The sequence below is a fragment of the Notamacropus eugenii genome, chromosome 1 (genome assembly GCF_028372415.1).
Source record: "Notamacropus eugenii isolate mMacEug1 chromosome 1, mMacEug1.pri_v2, whole genome shotgun sequence".
In the NCBI taxonomy this organism is placed as follows: Eukaryota; Metazoa; Chordata; class Mammalia; order Diprotodontia; family Macropodidae; genus Notamacropus; species Notamacropus eugenii.
The window spans coordinates 427,997,650-428,019,644 of record NC_092872.1 but is presented as its reverse complement, the minus strand read 5'-3'; the positions used below and the strand labels follow the sequence as shown (position 1 = coordinate 428,019,644).

The window sequence follows — 21,995 nt, the reverse complement described above, 5'->3', positions numbered from 1 at the left end:
ATATATACATACCAACATGCAAAAGCAGGTGGCCCAAATCTATGAGATGATCATTAGCACAGCTCAGCTCAGCTCTCTGCTAGGTAGAGCTGGACAAGATTGGTCCATGAAGTATAGGGCCCAATTAAACTCTGGGGAAGGTAAACAGCGACACAGAATAAAACAATAGCTTCACAGAGCTAATGAGGGGATGCTGCTATTTCCAAGAACAAACTTAGATACTAATCCATCAGGCTACTATGGGACCAGGCCACTTCATGCCAACCTGACAGATTCATCTGTTACCAGGAATCTAAGAAGAAAATGAATATTGCATGAGGGGAGATCCATGAGGTTACTTCTCCTTGCTAGTAACACCAAGTCAAAACCCCTGACCTCTGGCCTTACTGGAACACCCATCCTGGAAGGCCCACCTCAAATCTCATGTCCTCCAAGATGCCTTCTCCTGATGTGCCAGCTCACTGTAACTTCTCTCCCTCCTCTGAGCTCTTCCAGATCCATCTGCCTGCATCACACAATCAAGGCTTTGATGATAAACTGTCTTGTGCTATTTTCAGGTTGTTTGAAGTACATCAATCCCATCTCCCCAATGACATGGTAAGATTTTTAAGAGCAGGCACCATGTCCTCTGCTTCTCTTATAAACTACACAATACAAGGCCAGGTATACAACAAGCTGTTAAGAAAGGCTTTTGTTGGAGGAGAGCATCCTAGCCCCTAGGACTTGAAATGAATCTAATGTGGTACCTGGCAACTGATGATCACTACCTAAATCCACATCAGAATTCACCACGGTAGAGAGGAAAGAACCGGGGACAGGTGTAGAGTCAGAATGACTGGATCCTGTGGACAGGGGGCCACTAATTTTCCATGTGATCTTGGTCTGGGCCTCATGTTCCTCTTCCGTAAAATGAAGGGGATGGCTAGCTCAACTAAAGATAGAGGTGTGCTTCAGCTCTGACATCTAGTGACTGATTTGGCAAGATTTGAAAAGGACTGTGTCAAATCAGCAGGGACCACACCCCCCACAACCCCCCACACCCATCCCACCAAGTCAATTATAAGAAGATAACTGTGGGTATCAACTCTTGCAAACAGCAGAGGCCAGGGGGTGGGAGTGGATGATGACAACATCAGGCCAACACCCCCAGAAAACCCTCCTGCCTGCCATCTTTGGTCCCCAAGCCATCAGCTGCCAACCCCTGGGTGTGCTTCACCATACACAGTGTGGGAATGCCCTGCCCCAGCCAAGAAATGAAAATTGAAGCCAAAGCATCTAGCTCCACTTCTGGCTGGCCCTGATCCATCTGATAGCAGGGAGGCAGCAATAAGTCAAAGGAAAGAAATCAGCCATCAGAAGCTTCAAAACTTCTACAACAGAGCAGGTATTAAAAACCTCCGATCACTAAAGAACCTGGGCAATTCTTTTCCCTAATAATAGAGAATTCAAGTGGAGCTGGCCAGTGAAATTCTGGAGAATAAAAAAGAGATTCATTTGAGCTATAAAAATAAACAACTGGGGATACATTCCATTTAGGCACCAATTCAGAAGGCAATACTTCTGGATGCTTGTCATGTCACCAGGGGATTTCCATTCCAACAACAGATTTTTATAATGCACTAAGCTAATACAGCCCATGCTGTGATAATGAATTAAAGACCAAATTATAGAACCAGCCACAGAATGTCAAAAGCTAGAAGAGAACACAGAATCTCAGAGCTGGAAGCAAACTTGGAACAGAGAATATCAGAGATGCAAGTGTACTTGAAACACGGTAAGTTGGAATTAGAAAAGATCTCAGAAATTTCAAGCTGTAAGGGAGTTTAGAACATAGGATTTGGGAGCAAAAGGGGGACCTTGGAACACAAAGTATTAGGACTGGAAGTGTCCTTGGAGCTCATCAAGTCCAAATCTCTCACTTTACACAAAAGAAAACTGAGGTCCAGAGAAAGAAAATAACTGACCCAAGGTCACACAGTCATTAGCAGAGCAGGAACAATGATCCAGGTCTCACCTTGTCTGATTGCTGGGGAAGGCTTCCTGAGAGAGGGAGACTTTGAGCTGGGTTCTCAAGGTTAGGGCAATGGCAGAGCTACAGCTAATAAGAATTGACATTTGTATAGCATTTTAAGACTGGCAAAGTACTTTATGAAGGTGATTTCACTCGAGGCTCACAACAATCCTATGAAGAACATAATATCAGTACTATTATCCTTATTTTACAGAAGATGAAACTGAGGATCCAAGAGATTATTACCTGCCCATCTTCTCACAGTTAGTAAATCACAGTCAGAGGGAAGATTTGAACCCAGATTGTTCAAGAACGTACAGTGTTTTTTCCAATACACAAAGCTGCTGTGGCAACGACACAAAGACCGGCTTTCTGAACTATGAAGATATAACAACAACTTACAGTGACATAGCACGTTTATTTCAGAGTGCTGTCAGAGCAGAGTGAACAAAGCAGGACCAAAAGAGCAATATATACAACTACTGCAATTATGTAAATGAAGCTAGTTCTAAATAGCAACAATGCCACAGTGTTTCCAAGCTCAAAAGGAGCTTAGAAACATTGTGGTATAAAGGAAAGAAAGCAGGCTATCAATTCAGAGGACCTAGCTTTGAATCTAGACTCAGCTACATACTACCTACGTGACCTTGGGTAAGTCATTTAATTCTGATGAACCTGTTTCCTCACCTACAAAATGATGGAGTAGACATCTAAGGTCCCTTTCCTGCTCAAAAATCTATGAAATGAAATGACATAAGAGAACTTCAATTCAAATCCTAAGTCTGCCATTTGACACCTTCATGATGTAATTCACTTAACATTTATGGATCATTTTTTCCTTATCTGAATAATGAAAGGGTTTGACTAGATTAGGGAAAAATCTGGGGTTGATGAACTTTTAAAAAAAACTGATAACTATATTTCAATACAATTTTGATTTCTCTTGTGATTTGATGTACTTCATTTAACGTATTTAAAAACATTGTGAGAAGGTGTCCACAGCATCAGTAGAATGGCAAAGGGGATGAGGAAACCAAAAAGGTTAAGAAGCCTTGACCTAGGATATCAGGGGTCTTTTCAGCTCTCAATCTACAATGCTATGATGACGCTGGTAAAAATCTGTAAATCATAGACTATTCTTTCTTTTAACAAAGAGAATACTAAAGCATGTATGTATTATCAATTGTAATCACACTTTTATATTAGTTTTTTATATTGTACATTGTAGAAAATTCACTTGGGAGTTTTTATGATATCTTGAAACAGAATTTATCAATAAAATTTTTAGATTTAAGTGCTGTCACACTGAGTGTTATATTTTATCTCTACAGCATCTCCTAGTAGATGGCTAGGGACAAAAATCACTAAATCTCTACTTTAAAGATGAGGAAACTGATGAGTTGAGAGAAGTGATTTGCCCAAGTGATTTGCCACTTATGAGTCAGTGGTAGAGACAGGGCTAGTAGATAAGATTCCTTCCATTGGCTGTTTGTGGCCAGTAACAAATTCTTTCCATTTAAGCAGGTCCTCTAACTCTAATAATTAGAGTTAATAAATATGCCTGAACCAATAAAATTGCATTTTCTTTAAAAAGTTTTAGTGAAATTGTATGTATCATACACACACATATGTATGTATGTATTTTTAGTGTTATGGTTGTTATTGTTCAGTTATGTCCACTTCTGTGACCTCATTTGGGATTTTCTTGGCAAGGATACTGGAGTAGTTTGCCAATTCCTTCTCCAATTCATTTTACAGATGAGGAAACTGAGGCAAACAGGATTAAGTGACTTGCCCAGGTCACACAGCTATAGTAAATATCTGAAGCCAGATTTGAACTCATGTCTTTCTGGCTACGGACCAGGAGATCCAGCCACTGTGCCACTTAGCTACCCAACAACAACATTAAAGACCTTTAACTAAATCAGAAGGAACCTCCTCTAACCGTGTTACAGAGGTCTAAGTATATTGTGAGAAATCTGGAGAATAAGCAATTCACCAAGGTGAATTTCTTCCTGAGAGGCCTTTCCTTCATTTGGTACTATGGATTGAACAGTATATTGCTGCATTCAGTTAAAGAGAAATCTGGAATCCATTTGTGTGGGGCCCAAATATACTAAGATTGACTGGATGAGTTGCTTAGTGACAGAGTTCACATAACAGTGCTTTTCCCCACCTCCCCCCAAGCACTGCTGGTTGTTAAGAATAAAGGAAGATAGGTTCTCAGAGGACAGTTAGGTGGCATAGTAGAGAGTGCTAGGCCTGGAGTCAGGAAGCCTCATCCTCCTGAGTTTAAATCTGGTCTGAGATACTTACTAGCTGTGTGACCCTGGGTAAGTCACCTAACCCTGTCTGCCTCTGTTTCCTCATCTGTACAATGAGCTGGAGAAGGAGATGGCAAACCACTCCTGCATCTTTGCCAAGAAAATCCCAAATAGGGTAACGAACTGAAATGACTGAACAACAACAAGGATCTCAGAGCTGACAAAGAACATAAAAATCAACTGCTCCAACCACTTTGAATGACAAAGAAGAAAACTGAGTCTAAAGAAGGGAAACAATGTAAAAACTCCCAGGCCAGCACTTTTCTGCTATCCTGTGCTGCTGGGGGTGGGTGCAACTCCAAGTTGGAGATTCTTTTTTCTTATGATTATTACACTCACCCCATATGGCCCCAAAGGCTAGAATTCAGAATTCAATGAGAGGATATGAGCACAAGTCTCTCTGCACTCCCTCCCACCCCTATTGCATTGAATTCTGCCCCCAGAGTCACCAATCTTACTAAACAAGTCATTTCTCTTGAGATCTCAGTTTGCTCCTCTGTAAAATGGAAGTCTGTACTAGGGCATATTTCAAGGTCCCTTCCATATTCTAAGGTTCCTTGTAGCTCTGACATTCTGTAGCAATAAAATCAATTCAACAAACACTTATTAAATATCTGTTATATATAAGGAACAATTCTTGGCACTGAGGACAGCTACAAAATTGAAAAGACACAGTCCCTGCCTCAAGTAGTTTGCTATCTACTAGAACTAACAGATCCACCAGAACTAGTTAGGATGTCCTAACAGTCTATGTTCTCAAGTTCCTCATGGCTCTAACATTCTTTATTCTATGTTCTAAATTCCCTTCCTGTTCCCTCCATTATTTGTTCCATGTTCTCTAAGGTTCCTTCCAGCTCCCACATTATATGTTCAAAGTTTCCTTCCAGATCTGATATTCTGGGCTCCTATCCTCTTAAATGGGTTAGGTTAATCATTATACTTATAATCTAGTTTATCAATTGCTTAGTAAACACTTTTTTTTTTTAAGATAAAGCAAAGAAAAGCTATTGTCCCACCTCTGTCTTCTCCTCAATTGTTAGAGTCTAAATTGATGAGATTTTGCTGTCCTGAGAGCACTAAGTCTGTGTGGTTAGACAGGCCCTGTACTCAGGAAGTCAAAGAAGATGAGGCCCATAGGAGTTTTCGACCTAGGACAGACAACAAGCAATATGTAGAAGGAAATGCTGCCCAGGCCTGGAAAGGAATCAGACAGTTCTCTGTCCTGGGGCCCAGGACACACCATCCTGGCTAGAAACAGCAATAAACTTTCCAATAGAGATGGGGACAGGGAGGGGGAAGAGAGGGAAAAAAAGTAAAAAAAAAAAAGTCAGATGTAATGTGGGGAAGTGATGTCATGTGGGAAATTGTACTCAAAGATAAAGGAACAAGTGATTTTACAGACAGTGCAGGAAACAATGTAGCTTTAGTTAGCCGGCAAATTTCCCCCAAATGGTGCCAAAAAGCAGCAATTTTTAGAAGTGGCCTTTTTAAAAGAGCTCTATAGAGCTGCACAGGAAGAGAGGGACTCAATTTAGTACTTCTCTCCAATGGGCCTTTGGAAAGCTGTCCGGCCCTTCCATGGTTTATTGCTGCTTGGACTCACCACCCAAGCAAGAGACAAAAACAGAACTGCCCTTTTGGAACAGGACAGCCTAGAATCCTAGAATGGCAGAAATGGAAGGATTCTAAGGACAAAGAACACAGATTATCAAGATGGGAAAACACCTTAGAGAATACAGAATGTTAAAGCTAGAAAGAACTTTAGAACATAGAATGTTAACATTGAAAGAGATCTTAGAACACAGAATGTCAGAACTGGAAGAGAATTTAGAACACAAATTGCTAAAGCAGGAAAAGATCATAGAAAATGGGATATCAGTGCTGAGGAGGAACCTTGGAATATAGACTGTGCTCAGGGCTGAAAGGGATCTTGGAATACAGATGTACAAAACTGAAACAATCTTAGAAACCAGGATTCTAGGGTTAGGAGGGTAACGTGGGAGCAGAGCTACTAGAATCCAGGACTCTCAAAACCCACCATTGCCCTTTCCATCTCCCATATCTATAGCCCATATCAAACCCTCCTTAAAAGGAAGTATTGGATGCAGTGTGGAGTAGTCAGAGAGGGGAAGGGGATGACGGTGGGGGAGGAGTTGGAGATAGACCCAGTGTAAGACAAAAAGCATGTGAGCCAGGAAGAAACTGAGCAATCTGTTACAGCAAGGAGATGTGGAAATTTAATGGAACTTGGGGGAAAGAAAAAGAAAAGCTAAAGATCACAAATAAAAGCATTCAAAAAAAGTGAATTTTAGGTCAAACCATACAAGAAGCACAAATCATTTTCTTTCCCTCCCCACACTTGATGGGTATGATTTCTAACCCGCCCTGTCAAATGCCTCACTTGTCAGGCCCAAGCAAACCCAGGCACTGAAGCTGGGAAAACCCTGCATGCAGCTGTGAGCCCACTCATCCTTCCCCATGAAATAACATTTTAAAAGGCAAGGCAGCAAGACATTTAGTGTCACTGCCAAAGAGAAACTAAGGCACAGGAAACAGAAAACTCAAAATAGGAAGCAATGTGGTATGATGGGAAAATCACTGGGCTCAAAAACCTCATTCAGCTTGATTTAATTCAGCTGAGCAAGCATTTTTTTAAGTGTTTATACTATTCTGTGCCTTAAAAGTACAAAGATGGAATAAGGTGCTGTCTGCCAGAGCCAAGAGAGGTACTTCAGCTAGTTAGAATGTCCAAATAGGCAGTGCACAGAGTGCTCACCTCAGAATCAGAAAAACCTGAGTTCAAGTCCCATCTTTGATATGTATCTGCTGTGATAAGTCATTTAATCTCTCTGTGAATCTAGGTACCTCTCCAAGATTATAAAGTGCCAAGTGGCTGATTAGCACCGGGTCCATCCCCTTCCCCAGAGACCCCTATACATAGCTCTGAAACTTCCCTTCCTCATAAACCACTTTGGTCCTGTGTGTGAGCTGGGATTCTGAACACTTATGGATTAGACAAGTCCCCCCTCCTCTCTAAACCTGTTTCCTCATCTATAAAATGGGGATGACACAATTTGCAAGACCTCCTTAGGGCTGTCATGAAGAAAGCAATCCGTAAAACCCTAAAGGGTCAGAGACATAGGAGCCTCTCTTATCATCACATCATCATTCTTATAATTGTTATCACCAAAGAAATCATAGAGCAGCCACAGACTACTAGGTGACATGGAAGAGAAAAGGGATAGAGGCTGGTCCTGTGACCTTATTGGTATGAGGAAATCCCAGGTGAAGAAACTCTCTACCAGGACAGGTTGGTGGTTTCTCTGCAGCTTAGAGTCTTAAAGAATTACATGACACATATTTCAGTTCAATCCAACAAACATGTAATAAGTATCTACCACAGGTGAAACAACTATGGAACAGATGCTTTCCAGGCACCTGCTCAGCACAGGGCACTGCAAGGGCCCAGTGGGATGAACTTCAAGGAGCTTCAGGTCTACTTGAGGGAAATTCAAGAACACTGAACAGTTAGATAAAAAGGCAACGCCATCTATAGTAAGTCATTAAAGGAAGGGGTCAGTGCTGGAGGCATGCATAGAAGAGCAGGGAGATTCTGTGTGAAGTAGGGTGGGTCAGGAAGGCCTTTCAGAGGATGTGAGATCTGAGATGAGCCTTGGAGGCTTTTTATACTTTGGAGAGTCAGAGAAAAAGGGGAAGGGCACTGGAGAGGGGCAAAGTGCATGAGTCAGACACACAGCGCTCTGCACGTAGTAGGCACCTGAGTAACATTCCCTGGCCTCTGTCTGAATCATCATTGTGAGGAAAACATTTTTTAAACCTAACAACTTAATCTAGATTAATCATCATATTGATTCCTTATCAGTATCTTTTTTTCTCATCCTACCCTTTCCACTCTCCCTGTCTTTGAAGACAGCTCCCTCTGCCCACCAACAACTCCCTCTCACCACATCCCACTCCAGCTGTTTTCAAAGCCCAGGTCAGGTGGCATCCTATCCTATGAAGCCTTCCTTTACAGCCCCACCCACAACTCCTAATGGAAATGATCTCTCCTCCCCAAACTCCTGTTTTTACTTAAAACCTTATAAAATATCAAAACTGGATAAAAGCTTATCTAGGCCTCAAATGGGGTCATGAAGAGGTGGACGTGACTGAAACCATTTAACAACAATAACAAATAAGGAAATTAAAACCCAGAAACAGGTTTTTGCCCACCATCACACATGGATAGCAGAGACAGGACCTGAACCCAGGTCCTCTGACTCCAACACCAGTGGCCTTTTCACTACACTACGCTGACTCTCCTCACCACCCCATTCCACCCTCCATCCAAGTATCAGTTCCTTGGGAGTAAGGCAGCTTATGATACCTTTGAATCCTAACACCAAGCACAGCTCACACTCTCATGCAGTGGGAAAGAAAGGTTGCTAATCCCAGAGTCACTGGATATGTGCACAAACTGGGGCCTGACCTTTATCAGCTGAGCTAATTACCTGCCCTCTCTGAGCTTCAGTTTCTTCATCATCATCATCTTCATATCTATATAAAATTTTAAACTTCGCAGGTCACCTAGTTGGCACAGTAGATAGAGTTCCAGGCATGGCATCAGGAAGACTCACCTTCCTGAGTTCCAATTTGGCTTCAGACATGTGTGTGTGAACCTGTCACTTAACCCTGTTTGCCTCAGTTTCCTCATCAGTAAAATGAGCTGGAGAAGGAAACGGTAAACCTAAACCACTCCAATATCTTTGCCAAGAAAACCCCAGATGGATACGTATGTATATATATATGACGTATATATACATATGTATACTCATATACATTTAGATATACATGTATATAATTTGATCTATAAAAATCTTATATGTAAAATAAGAATAATAATTTTAGTGCTACCTACCTCATAGGTCTATTGTGAGGCAAGTGCTACAGAAATGAGTCATTATTATCAAATAATAATCGCTTAATAATAGCTGAGATATATAGAACATCAAGGTTTGCTAAATGTTTGACATTGGTTTCTTATTTAAAGCTTACAACCACCTTGTGAGGAAGGTACTAAATGAATTACTACTCCCATACTACAGATTTGGAAGCAACAGTTCAGAGGTTAAGTGACTTCACTCTAAGTGTCACAGGAAGGATCTGAACCCAGGTCTTCCTCACTTCAAGTTCAAGCAGTCTCTGCAGTATGACTTCTCGAGATAATATTGAAGGTATTAGGCCTCTCTAAGACAATGGCATCTTATAGGATTATTGAATATTAGTGCTAAAAAAGAACTTTAAAATCATTTAGTCCAAATCAGGAGTAGGGAAGCTGTGGCCTTGAAGCCACATGTGGCTTTCTAGGTTACTGAGTGTAGCCCTTTGAGTGAATCCAAACGTCATACAGCAAATCCCCTTAATAAAAGAATTTATTCTGTAAAACTTAGACTCAGTCAAAGTGCTGAACTTGAGGACCTAGAGGGCCACACATGGCCTTGAGGCTACAGATTCCTCACCCCACCCCTAAGGACTTAGACTCTAAGTCATTCATTTTATAGGGAAATAAACTGAGGCCCCAGGAGTGTAAATAATTGGCCCTAGTAGCAAATGGCAGAGCTGAGATTCAAACCCAGGTCTTAGTGCAAATCCATTTTTTTTTTTTTCAGTATGTCATGATGCCAGCTATGGGAGGTAGACAGAGTGTTAGGTATGGGAGGAAAGGAAAGGAGTCAAAAGAGATGCAGATACAAATCTCATCAGGTGTGTGGCCATGAGCATAGACCTTCAGCCTTTCAAGCCTCTGTTTCCTCACCTGCAAAATGAGGTTAATAACAGAACTTCCCTCATAGGATTGTTGGGATAATCAAAAGAGATATTTATGAAGTTCTAAATAAATATCTACCTAAAAAGGGAGGCATTATAGGGTAGAGAGCTTGCCTTAGAATCAAGAAGACTTGGGTTCAAATCCAAACTTTGCTAGAGACAAGCTATATGACCATGGTGAAATCATTAATCTTCTCAGAGCCACAAGAAACTCTCTACAACTGCACATTACTCAGGAGTTGCTGATAGGCACCTATTACCTTCTCCCTCATAAGAGATGGGTAGATAGGTAGATAGATAGATAGACAGATAGCTAGATATATAGATAATTAGATAGATTAAACAGATCTGTAGATAAATAAGTAGATAGGTATATACATACATATATAATATATGTTTAATAGCTTCAAATGCACTAAGACTTTGGAGACATCCTATGTGAATATACACATATGTGTATATGTGAGGGTGCATGCATGTGCGTACATGGGTACATACGTTTTTTTTTAGTGTCGTCGGTGCTCAGAAGGAGGCCCAAGGGCCTAGAGATGTGGTATAGCACAGTGATAAGGGCACTAGATTAGGGAAAATAAACCCTGGATTCTAGTCCCAGGTTTATCAGTAGCTGAACAAGTCAGTTTCATTCTCTGGGTTTCATCTGTAAAATGGGGATAATAGCCCTTGTCAGGGTTAGTGTGAGGATCACATGAGAGACGACAAATGTGAACTTTTTTAAAAAAAGTATAAAGTGCTGTGCAAACGTATGGGTCAAGTTACGCCTTCTTCAAAGGAAAAAATAACTAAGAAAGCAAAGGGGGACTGATAATGGGCAAGAGCCCCAGTGGGTCTGGCAGGAGCTGCTGGCATCCAAAATATATTCAGTTCCCAAAAAGGGCTATTTGAGGAGTTGCCAGTGCCCTCTATCCACTGTCTGGCTCACTTCTCTCAGGCAACTTGACCTTTGGTTGAGAACACAGACCACAGGATTCACAAAACCAGCCAACAGACATTACATGAAGTTAAGAGTCAGAAAAGGCATTCTAAATTCTAAATTCAATCACTTTTGTCTTTACAGATTGACCAGCCTAGGGCCCAGAGTGGTGGAACCATTGATTCATAAGTAATAAATGACAGAAACAGGATTCAAACACAGTCTCTAAGGATTCCAAATCTAGCACCTTTGCCATGACACCACCCTCCAACCCATTTTTTCTAAAAACTATTAGTAGATAAAGCCTCTTAATGGAACTTCAGGGGCAAGCCAGAGCTTCCAGGCTCCCAAACTCAGCTGAAAGGGGCTTGTCTCCCAGTTACCTTCTCATCCAATCCCACAATCAGGGCTGGTTGGAATGCCTCTAATATATCCCCTATTCTTTTCTTCCCTCCCTTTAATAAATCTATCCTACAGAGAATCAGTGTTGTATAGGGGATAGAGAACTGGTTTCTAAGCAAGGGAGACCTGGATTAGAGTCCTGTCTCTGATACACAATGCCTGTGTGACCCCAAGTAAGTCACTTTACTTCTCATTATTTTAGGAAACTCTGTTACAGAGAAAGTGCTTACCTGCATTGGTACAATGAATTTCCTATACCACTGAAATTACATTGTTATAACCTAGGCTAGCCTATTTATAAGTAACTATTTCAGGAATGAAGTCAAGGAAAATCTATCCCACCACCCCAAAGTCAAGAGATATGATCCCATATTCAAATGGAATTTTTATTGTCCCTAAAACAAATAAGGGTTTTTAACCTTAATCCTAACATTGAAAGCTAGAAGGGCTCCTTGAGGGGAAGGAAGGAGGAAGAGAATAAGTATATGGTACCTACTATGTGCCAGTAAGCACTTTTACAAACGTTATTGATCCTCATAACAACCCTGTGAGGTACTATAATTAACCCCATTTTACAGTTGAGGAAACTGAGGCAGACAGTGGTTAGTTAAGAGATTAGTCCAGTCTAAGTGATCTGTCTGAGGCTGAATTTGAATATATCTGATTCCAGGATCTTAGAGATCATTTAATTATTATAATGAGGGGACTGAGGTCCATAGTTTCATCCACTTGCCCAAGGTCAAAGGAATAATAGAAAACAGAGTTGGGATTCAGATTCAGATCTTCTGAAACCAGAGTGTGTTTTTTTTTAACTCCACCTAGGGCTTTATGGGTGATAAAAAGCTTTCTTCATCAAAGCCTCAGAGGTCCCTGGTCAGACTGTTTCTAATTTCCATTTTACAAATGAGGAAACTGAGGTTTAAAGAGGTTAAGGGAGTTGCAAGGGGTGGAGCTGGAACTCACACCCAGGTTTTTTGGTTGTTGTAAGTTTAGTGCTCACTTCACTATACCATCCACCCCTGATTGTTCCCAACCAGAATATACATGTGCTCTTAACATGCCCCACATACAACAGGCTGTCTCACCTCCACCAACCCCATCTAACAGATCATTTACTTCATCTCCCCACAATAAACGCTTCTCATCTGACAGCCCAGAACAGCAGATCTCCCCAATACAAACCAATGGACCCAAAACTTTTACCAACTTGGATGGCCAGCCTCGAACTCTGAGATCTAGGATGAGGCTAGTTTCCCCTAACAGTGTTTATAAACATTTAAAATGGACGAAGCTCAAAGGAGAGAACTTTGGCTGGGGAATGCTCAATCCTGAGTACTGTGTAGATCGAAGATTCCCACGGATTCCCCTTAACAGATCAAGTTCAAGACCCAGACAAAAAAAAAAAAACGGGGGAGGGTAACAAAGAGGGTGGCCTGATCAAGGTCCTAAGAAAGACCAATCCCATGAGCCTGAGAAAGAAGGCTCACAAACGGAGCCCAACTGTGGCGAGCCATAGCGTTTAAAAAACAAAGACCCTCTGAAACGAAGATTTAAAGGGGGTGGGGGAGGGGGGGAACAGATCAGAAGACTCTAGTGCATCAGGGATATTAATATTTCATATTTTGCCCTAGATATGACTGAGGGCTTTTTCTCCCTGCCTGGTTTTCCCAAGTGATTTGAATAAATGAACTAAAGAAAGTCTTCAATTATCCAGCTCATCCCTGACATTCTTTAGTCAATCCCCCAAATCCACATCCCAACAAAAGGGTTCCTCCATAGAAGCCGGTCAGTCACTTCTCTCCGATGCTTGGAGCTCCCTTTCTCCGTTGAGAAGGCAAACGCCGCCGGATTCCTCTAAAATCATAAAAACCTCAACGACCTGACAATTCCTGAGCCAAGCCTGGCCAGAGCTTGAGCCACAAGGGCCCTCGAGAGGGCGTCGGGAAGGGCCCCGAAGCCCTTCCCTAAGGCCAGAGAGCCCTAGGACCCGATTTACCCGTCAGCTCCCGAGGCTTGTAATGATCCGGGCGAGAGAGGCGCGGTGGGAAATGTCAGGCGGTTCTCCGAGGCGGGTGGGAAACAAAGCCCGGGTCTGCTTCCCCGAGGCCACATCGAAGGCGAGGTTAGGGCAACGCCCCCCCCCATCACACACACACACACACACACACACACACACACACACACACACACACACACACACACACACACACACACACACACACACACACGACAACGCCCCCCCCAACACACACTCCGGGACAACGCCCCCCCATACACACGCGCGCGCACACACACACACACACACAGACACAGACACACACACACACACACACACACACACACACTAACCTCAACATTCTCCCTCCCCCTCCCCCTTCATACCCCAGACAGCGCGCCTAGGTTGAGCGAGACAAGGAGGAGGCGGGGAGGGGGAATCTCTTACCTTCTCTCCCCAAGAAAGACAGTGGACCTCTTCCTCTTCCTCCCGCGACACCCAGACTGGCTGGCTCCGGTGGGGAGAATGAATTATCGGTCGGAGAGAGGAGGAGGAAAGGCGGCCGAGGGAGAGAGGGGAGGGAGAAAGGGAGGAGAAAGAAGGAGGGGAAGGAGAGGGAGGGAGGGAAGGAGGAGAAAGAGGAGAAAGAAGAATGGAGAGGAAGGGAGAGAAGGAAAGAGGAGGGAGAGGAAGAAGGAAATTCTAGGGGCTCCTAGTAGAGAAGGTGGGCTGAGAAGGGGTAGTTGGGATTAGAGATAGGGAACTGGGCTATGGGAGTGTGGAATAGGGATAAGGGTGCCAGGAACGAAAGGGTAGGAATAGGAGCTCTGAGGGTGAGGGGCGGGGATCAGGGCTCCGAAGGGAGCAGCGAAGAACCGAGGATGGAGGGGCGCGAGTGGGGAGGAGAGCTCGTAAAAGCGTGCTAGAAATGGGGGGTTAAGGGACGAGGATAGAGAATTAAGGGGGGGGATGAGGGCTCGAAGGACCCGCCCACCCCTTAGCTGTGGCTGCTGGCGAAGGGTTACGAGTCCTCAGCGCAGGGCAAGCTTGGCCGTGTGGGCAGCTCCGCTCTCCTCCCGGCAGATTCCGATCGAGGGTTGGAAGGCCCTGCCCAGCAGCGAAGAGAAGGGGAGAGAAAGCCGGCCGGCCCCGATCCCCACTACCTACGAGAAGGGAACAGGATGAGGAGAAATCGAAATGGAGCCCAAAGGAGGTCCAGCCAGTGTCTGCCTCGAGACTAGAAGCCCAGTCTACCCAGTTCTAGTTTGAAGAGTATCTCACTGCCCCCCTTCGCCGTCGCCTTCTCCACCTCCTCCTTCCCTTCCCCTCCCCTTTCTCCCCTCTCTCGGGAGGGGAGGAAAAAAAAAACTCTAGCGGAATATGGCAGCAAAACCGGAAACAGCTTGAGGAAGAAATCCCCCTCCCTTCTTCTCATCCTCCCTCCTCCCATTCCCCAACCCTTACAGCTCCCCCATTCTCCATCCCCCACCCTGGCACGGCCTAAAATGAGCTCTGAGCTGGGCGCTGAAGAGGTGTACCCCCTTCTCCCTGCGGATGGGGCTGCCGGCTGCATCTGGGGAAAACAGCTGAGCGTCTTATATGCTCCTGGTTCCCACAAATCAGAGGCTATGGCTCCTTCGAGTTCTCACCTTATCGCACAGCCATTCCTATCCCCTTCCTGGCCTTTACATTCCCGGCTCTTTTAACCGTGAATCACCCCAAACCTGGCTGGGAAGTGGGGGTGGGGATCCACATACTGTTCTGTTGGTTGTGGGATCTAGCTTCTCCAAGAAAGGAAAATAACCTTTAGATCATTGCTGCTTTCATACCTCCCAACTACACACACTTTTTCAGTTTATGTCATAGATGAGAGATCCCTAAACTGATTATATACACCGATTTTTATGTAAAAAAAATTACTTGTATCAATTATTCTAAATATAAATACTCCTTTATGCTTATTTATAGTGTTTTTACATCCGTTTTAAACATTTGATCCTGTGAAATAGAACATACTATCCTCATTTTACAGGGGAGGGAAAAGACTCTTAGAGAAGGAAAATGCCTTCCGTAAGGCAGGTTTTTTAATCTTTTTCGTTGTCCTGGACCCCTTGGGCAGTCTGGTAAAGTCTATGGATCCCTTCTCAAAAACTATATATTTTAATGCATGAGATAAATAATACCTAGCAAAGTGCTTTACAAATATTATCTCATGCGATTCTCACAGCCCTTTGAGAAAGGTGCTATTATATCCTCATTTTTTAGTTGAGGAAATTAAGTCAAAGAGAAATTAAGTGACTTACCCAAGGTTGCCGGGCTAGGAAGTATCTAAGACCCCACTAGAACTCAAGTCTTCCTGAGTCCAAGCCCAGCATTCTATCCATTGTGTCACAACTCCATTACAAAAGAAATCAACTATCAAAATATTTTTTAAAATAAGGTCATGGAATCCAGGTTAAGATCCCCCTACCTAAGGTTTCACAGTAAATGACATTAAGACTGGAATGTGTCTCTATCAGGCTCCTAGTCCTGGTTTTTCCCACTCAGCCATCACAGGGAACTCAGGAAAGGAAAGAGAATGATTTGAATCTTTTTCTAGTGTGAAGGACACTTCCCTCTCCAAGCAAAAAAAATCACAATAATTAACTGCTTTGCATTTTCATTGAAAGTAGCAAGAGGCAAGCATAATGGATAGAGCTAGAGTGCCTACCTGCAAACCCCGCACTCTCTGGAGGAGAAGAGGGGAGATAGGCTGCTTTCTTTTCATTAATTCATTGAACAAGCATTTCTTATACTCTTACTATGTGCAAAACATTGCTATACTGGCTGTGGAAAGTACAAAGCTTAGGTAAGGCTGGTTTTGTACTGACCTCTGAATCCATTCATTGATCTGTCCCATCCAGTGCGTCTTACTCTATTCCCATCCCTTCCTCCTTACTGAGTCATGGAAATCTGTTTGGTCCCCAAGCACAAAGATCCATAGGCAGTTTCATTCGTGGGAAAGGTGAGGCAGAGACTACAGTGGGGGAGGAGAGAGAAGCTCAGGATGGAAACTTGGAGTTTATAAAAAAGGGGGGCAGAGAAGAATTGTTAACAATTAGAATTTCAAATGAAAATTTAGCCACAGAATTAAGTTCCAGCTCCTCATTCTGGAATTGAGAGTCTTATAAAATCTGTACCTCTGTAAACTATCTGAGGGCAAGGACAAGGTAAAATCCCATATTGTTCTTGAGATTTTGTGATCCAAAGTAATGTAATGATAAGAGCTCTGGACTTGGGAGTCTGGAGAGACAAGGATTTAAGGGCAATTAAGTCCCTGGGAAAGTCATTTTACCTCTGTCTATTCATCAGTTTTCTCATCTTCTTTGTATAACTGGATAAAATGCTTGTAGAGTCAGGAAGACCTGAGTTCAAACTCTGCCTGAGACACTTACAAGCTGTGTGAACCTGGACAAGTCACTTAACTTCTGTCTTAGTTTCCTCATCGGTAAAATGGGGATAGTTAAAGCACCTACCTCCCAAAATAGTTGTGAGGATCAACTGAAATCTTGTTTGTAAAGCACTTTGCAAGTCTTAGAATATACAGATGCTAGCTTTTATTATTATTATTATTTGTAAAACACAGTAAACTAATCTTTGCACTACATTTCTCTGGGGGTTATTGTGGGGAAAAACCACTTCACAAAAATTATGTAAGTGTGAGTTGCTATATTATATTATCTCTATATCTCCATAACCTCTAACACAGGGGCTTATACAGTCAGTGCTTGATAAGTGTTTATTGAATGAAGGAGCACATAATTTTTGTATATTGATTTCCATTAACACATTTATTTATCAGTGAACAGTATGTCTGTATATATGTCTGTAGATATGTATACATATAATCTAAAAAACAGATTGTTTCATTCTCTCATGCCTCCACATGGGTGAAGGTGACCCTTGGTTCTCAAAGACAGATTCTGACAGGTCTATGGTTTGAGTCTGGGCCCCAAAACAAACTAATGTGACAGCTGTCTGAGATCCAGGTTAACAAAGCATCTTTCAAAGTATCAAAGATTCTTTAATATAATAGAAACACTTGTGTGCAAGATGATAGGTAAAAACTACAACCTGTGACCATTTGTGAACAATGAATGTCCTATAAATAACAAATATTTATATAAATTAGTCAGGCTCCAATCTACCTAACAAAAATCCCAGGTATGATCATGTCATTCCCCTGCTCAAGAAGTGGCTCCCCACTGCCTCCAAGATAAAATACAAATTCCTCTGTTTGGCCTTTGGAGCCCTCCACAATTTGGCTCAAAACTATCTTTTCAGGCTTGTTACACACTACTTCCCTTCATGGACTCTCTATTCTCCCCACAATTCCTCTCCAGTCTCCAAACCTTTGCACTGGTTATGACTACCCCTGCCTCCTCACCTCTGCCTTTTAGAAACCCCAGCTCCTTTCAAAGTTTGACTCAGGTAAAGCCACCCATCTAAGCGTCTTCTTCACTTCCCTGACTACTGGTTCCTTCTCCCTCCACCCCCACCTCCCGATGGCTTTGTATATATTCTGTACTAACTTGTCTGTGTATATTATTCTCTTCAGTAAAATGTATGCTCCTTAAGGGTAAATATTGTTTCATTTTTGTCCTCATCCCAATCACCTAGTATAGTACCTAGTACATATTGTTCAATTGCTTCAGTCGTGTCTGACTCTTCATGACCACATTGGGGATTTTCTTGGCAAAGATACTGCATATTTTTCCATTTCCTTCCCCAGCTCATTTTACAGATGAGGAAACTGAGGCAAAACAGGGTTAAGTGACTTGCTCAGGGTCGCACAACCAGAGTCTAAGGCCAGATCTGAACTCAGGTCTTCCTAACTCCAGGCCTGGTGTTCTATCCCCCGAGCCACCTAGCTGCCTACATAGGAGGAACTTAATAAATGCTTATTGATAAACTAATTATCTCACTCTCTTCTTCTTCACTTTGCATTCCAGTCGAATCTGTCTAGTTGATGTTTTCTTCATGCTATCTCATCATTTTCCCATGGAAAGCTTTGTTCACACTGTTCCCTCTACCTGGATTGCCTTCCTTATTCATGTCTGTCCATTTAATTCTGCTCATTCAAGTGTAGAGGGATGCATTAGATGAGCCCAGGAGATGCCCCTGGGTCCTAGGGTTGAAACAAAACAGTTTTCTGGTCCTAGCAAACATTTACAAACTGTTGTTGAATGACAGGATCATTGATTTGGTTCTGGCCTTAAAAGTCATCTAACTCAAACCCTTCACTTACCAGATAAAAAAACGGAGTCCCAGAGAGTTTCAATGTCTTGCCTAAGGTAACATAAGTAGTAAATGTCAGTGGGAGTTGATCCCAGATCTTCTGCCTCCAAACCCAGTGCTCTTTCCAAGGTACCTTCTTGCCTCTCTATGTTCAAATTTATATTTCAAAGTAAATCTGACTAAACAAAAATATTTAAAGTATACTAATATTGCACTAATTTGCTGTTCAAACCCCAGACCAACTAAGTAGCACAGTGAGTAGATAGAGTGGATAGAGTGCCAATCAGGAAGACTTATGTTTCTGAGTCAAATCTGGCCTCAGACACTTACTGGCAATATGACCTTGGACAAGTCACTTAACCCTATCTGGCTCAGTTTTTCATCTGTAAAATGAGTTGGAGAAGGAAATGGCAAACCACTCTAGTATCCCTGCCAAGAAAACCCCAAATGGGATCACAAAGAATCAGACACAACTGAAATGACTAAACAATGATAACAACAAAATATTTCACTGATGCACTGAACCCTGGACCAACTACTATTATTATAAGGCCCTCCCCAACCCTCATCCTTCCACCTTCCCCACTCCAGTCCCTCTTCTCCCAAATAAAGTTTGAGTTGTTGGTGTTTTCAACCCAAATCATTTTTACAACCTCCTAAGTTAAGTAATGCTTGCATTGTTATCCCCTTTTATAAGATCATAGATTTAGAGCTGCAAGGGATCTGAGAGTTCACTTCCCTCATTTTGAAGATGAGGAAATCAAAGCCCAGAAAAGTTAGGTAATTTATTCAAGGTCACCTTGGTAATACACAACAAAGGCAGGATTTGATCTCAAGTCACTCTGCATACAAATGCAGCATTCTTTCCACTGCACCCACAATAATGATGAAGATGACAGTGAGAGTAAGTATGGTGCTTTAATGTTTACAAGTCTTTACAAATATATCATTTGATCCTCACGGAGACTCTGTGAGATAAGTGTGATTACCATCTCCACTTTGCAGATGAGGAAAGTGAGACCCAGAGAAATCATACAACTAATATGTGCCAGAGAAAGAATTTCAACCTAGTTTTCCAGCCCCAAGACTAGATGCCTTGCCCTATAACACACTGCTATACTAGGCGCCTACTGTGAAACAACTTGAACTGAAACAAGAATCAGGGATATCTATACTTTTGAGTTATAATTTGACCAAAAAAAAAAACCCAAACCTACTAGCATGGACCAAATGGAGTCACAATGACTAAATTGGAAGAGCAGATATTCCTCAATCTGAACATGATCCAAACTGATGTTTCCTTGAGTCTGAATCCTGGTGATATGTGTGAGTCTACCATGTACCCAACCCAGGACCTGGGGCTTGGAATATATGTCTCTGCCTTCAAGAAGCTAATAATGCAACTGGGGAGATAAGATATATGCCCAAGAGACAACTAAAGATTCACCCCAAAGAGAAAAATCCCTCATTAAAGTGATCTCAGAGGACCTCTCCAGGATTAGACCTAGTATCCTATGAGGTTTTCAAAGTGCCAAGACTAACCTTAAACTAGAAAGAGTGTTGGAAGCTCCCTAAAGGGAAAATTCTAAGTGAGCAGGTTCAAGAAGGTGTCCTAGAAGGGGTAAGTCTTGAGCAGAACCTTAAGAAGAAGTAGAATTTGGAATGGAAGAGAAGTAGAAAAGTGAAAGGGTCAGTAGAAGAGGAGGGACAGCAGCAAAGGCACTGACCTGGCTCTATTCACAGGTATCTGTGTATGTTAGGGAGTCACAGAATCAGAAGTCAGACATCATCTGGCACACTGCCCTTCATCTTACAGAAGAGAAAACTAAAGTGAAGAAGTTAAATAGCTTGTCCAAAGTTAAACAGGGAGATAGTGACAGACTCAGGATTTGAACCCAGGTCTTTTGACTCTAAATATACGTCCTTACTACTCTATCATCCTCTGTTACCCAGGTTTAGGAGATAGGTGCAATAACAAATAACAATAATTCATATTTATGTAGTATTTTGAGACTCAGAGAATATTTTCCTTGAGGTAGGAGCAGAGTATGGGGGCTTTAAATTTAAGGCAGACAGTAGAATTGATGCAGTAGGGAAAAAGATAACGTCTGTGTCACTGGGCTGCCCAGTCCTGACTCCTGCAGCTGCTGTTGCCTACTGTGTACCCCCTTCTCACCCATCCAAGGTCCACACCGTCAGGACTCATATCTAAGGCACTGAGACCAGAAGAATGTGACAGAGAGGAAAGACTATGAGATGAGAGTAGTTATGTGGGACTGAACATTCCACTCACCTTCACTGGTTTCCAAAGTGTAAATGTTAACAATGAAAATTTAACAATCTGCTATAGCAAGCCAGAACAAGCTGACTCTGGCACAAACCTATAGACTGTCTTCATCAGTAGAGTTCTTCCTATCCATACTTTGTCTGCAGTGATTTCCCAACATAACAAACCGTCATCCCCTTTTACTTTCCCTATTCCTAAAGTACTGAATCCCAAACTACCAAAGACCAAGTCCCTCTCCAATCCCTGCTTCCCAATCTCTCATCTACCCTGAAGTTCCATTCCACATTTGCCTGCCCTTTCAGTTACTGCTGGTCCTGCTCTAAAATGCACAAACTTCCCTCCATATTAGACCTCTTCTTCTCACACTCTTTTCTCCTTCTGGCTCCCTTGTTCCAATGAATCGAACTGAATTTTAAGCCTTCCTGTCTAGTATCAATTGTGCTTTCTGTTCCTCTCTCCTAGCTGGTCCTGAAGTAGGAGGAAGACTACTCCTAGCTCCCCAGTGCTACTTTCAGACTCTTCCTCTACCACTATCACTCAGCAACTTCTTTGAGGTTCATCTTATACAAATTTGTCAGCCAATTCAGAACCTAGGTGCTGTTATCTACTAACTCTCAGGTTTAGACCTATGTTCCCATGAGGTTTTCAAAGTAACATTTTTCCTCCTTTTTCTTTAAGTTAAAACTATTTTCGATTAATAAGCACCTATCACCTCTCCACTCTACTTCCTTCCAGAAAAAGAAGAAAAAACAAAGTCCTTGCAACAAATATGCATAGTGAAGAAAAACAAATTCCTGCATTAGCCATCTGCTAAAATGTAAATCTCATTATAGATATCTAGTTCAGCATCTCTTTAGTAGGTGATAGTCAACCTTCTAAATCTTCAATCCTGAGGAATCATGATTGATCATTGTGTTAACTAGACTTCTTAAGTCTTTCAA

At 42.4% G+C, this 21,995-nt stretch overlaps 1 protein-coding gene across 15 annotated transcripts in view; it reads right to left on the bottom strand.

Moving 5' to 3' along the window:
* SRC (SRC proto-oncogene, non-receptor tyrosine kinase) overlaps positions 1-21,995 on the bottom strand; it is a 150,203-nt gene that overhangs the window by 93,674 nt on the left and 34,534 nt on the right. For 3 of the 15 annotated variants that reach the window (XM_072631520.1, XM_072631522.1, XM_072631529.1), the window contains exon 1: positions 13,938-14,119. The exons of 3 other annotated variants lie outside the window; for them this stretch is intronic. The gene's annotated coding sequence lies outside the window, so the exon portion shown is untranslated. 9 more of the 15 variants (XM_072631524.1, XM_072631521.1, XM_072631525.1 and 6 more) reach the window with 5 other exon arrangements.